Source organism: Drosophila sulfurigaster, chromosome X, assembly GCF_023558435.1.
Source record: "Drosophila sulfurigaster albostrigata strain 15112-1811.04 chromosome X, ASM2355843v2, whole genome shotgun sequence".
In the NCBI taxonomy this organism is placed as follows: Eukaryota; Metazoa; Arthropoda; class Insecta; order Diptera; family Drosophilidae; genus Drosophila; species Drosophila sulfurigaster.
Genome location: NC_084885.1, coordinates 12756233 through 12758599, shown reverse-complemented (window position 1 = coordinate 12758599; position 2367 = coordinate 12756233).

Below are 2367 nucleotides of genomic sequence, written 5' to 3'. Positions count from 1 at the left end.
GTTAATCAGGAAATTAAATATATTTTCCTCTTTGTCATACAATAGTTTAACTTTAATAAAAATAAATATAACCTTTATTGTTAGTTAATAGTAAATTAATTAAAAGGACAAGTCAGTCAATTAAGAAAGCTAGAGAGAGACTTGGTAGAATAGCCGAGAGATCGTAAAGCGTACTACATTAATATTTTCACAACCAAATTAAATATGTTTGAAGTCAATCGCCAGTTTTTAAAGTAACGTAAAGTATTTGGCAGCAAAAACTTTAAATGTAATCTTTATTGATACAAAATAATGAAAGTAATTGGAAAAAGAAAACAAACAGATACAAAATAAATTAAACGAACATATACTATTAATATTTTAATAAGCAAATTGAATATATTTGAAGTGAATCGTTAGCATTTAAAGTGAAACCAATTATGTGATAATGTGAGTACTTGCAAGTTGATTAACCTTATTATTTGTACAACAACAACAACAACAACAGGGCTTTAACCATCCAATGCCAATTCGAATGGCAATTCCAATTCCAATGGCAATGCCAATGCCAATGCCAAGGGAGCCATGCCCTGTTTGGGGCACATTCAGTGTCCCCGAAATGACCAACATTTTGCGCCCCAATAAAACTGTCAACATTATAAAGCGCCACTTAAGAAATGAACAAAAGAGCCCAAAAACCAGAGTCGAAAAAAAATAACACACCAAATACAAATGAACGGACCGCGGTTAGGGTTGGGTTGAGAAGTATTATTAGAGGCGGTTGGGGGGGAGGAGGAGGTTAGTGAAAGAGAAAAAAGAACAATAATCATAAAATTAAAGCCAACACAGCAAACAAAACAAATAAAATAAAATATAACAACAACAACAAGAAAGAAAAATAAGAGGACAAGCGTAAATTAAATAAATAAATAAAAGGAAAAAATACAAAAATACAAAAAAAAAAAAAAAATGAAACGAAACGAAACGAGGCTAGGAGCGGCAACAATCGAGAGAGCAAAAGAGAGAGAGAGAGCGAGTGAGAGAAAAAATAATATTTTTGAGGCAAACAAAAGTGTTTAGCATGACGCATGGACGTTGACATTGTTGTTGAAAACTGCCACTAAATGTCAGCAAATGAGGGTCATACACACCCGCACACACCCGCACACATACACACACTAACACACACGCACATGTCGTTGATGTGACAAACTAAATATTGTAATAAAAATGGTCGAAAAAAGTGAAAAACTTTTTTAATGAATTGACCGTAAAATGAACTTGTTGATGAGCCTTATGAGCTGACGGACGAGCGGCTGACCCGCTTCCCTCTCTCTCGCGCTCTCCCTCTCTCTCTATCCTAACAGGTGGCACACCCTAACCCTTAGCCTTCAGCCTTCCGCCCTCTCTCTCTCTCTCTAACAACGCGTTGAACTAACTCACCTTAACCGGTGTGTGGAGCATCGAGTTAGCGTGGTCATTTGCAATAAAAAAGGATTATGAGCTGAAGGACAGCTGGCATAAAAAACTGTGTACTAACACACACACACACACACACACGCACGCACACACACACACACACGCACGCACACATACAGCATAGCACATATAAATATTTATAAATGGCAAAGGGGGGGGAGCAAAGCAGAGGCTAGTGTCAGTGCCATTTAACAACTTGCCGCAAAGCACTCACACACACACACATACACACACAGACGCGCGGAGGCAAAGACTGCGACCCCAGAATTTCCACTTCAACATGCGGGTTAACAACAACAACAACAACAACAACGACAAGAAGAGGAGCAGCGAAGAGCAACAAAAAAAAGGTGCGTGTGTGTCCACCGAAAGTTGCCCTGGGCCTCGCCTTATTTCGGGTTAGTTCATGCCCTTGACATCGTGGCCAGCGGCAGCAGCTGGAAAAGGCAACAGCAGCAGCAACAACAACAGCGGCAACAGCAACAAAATGAAAATGAAAATGAAAAATAAAAACACATGCAACATATTTTCAAACAGGACACTAAGCGCGACAGCTGCCGGGAGAGCTGTTTAAGGGCAAACGAAGCGACAACAACAAGAACAACAAACACAGACCATGACAATTTATTGGACAACTGAGGGAAGAGAGACAGCAGGCGCAACCAGAGACCAAGACAGAGATACAGCCAGAGAGGGAGAGAGAGAGAGAAGCTTGGGGCAGCGGCCGCAAGGCATGCAAATTGCAAAGGTCTAAAGGCTGAGCAGGGGAATAAGGTACACAATGGGGGAAGAGGGGAAAAAGGGGATCTAGACAATGCAAGGAATAGACCGACTTTACATTTCATCTTCACAACGTACTAAACTGCGAATCTGTTTCTGATTACAATTTTAATATTTTTTATTATATTC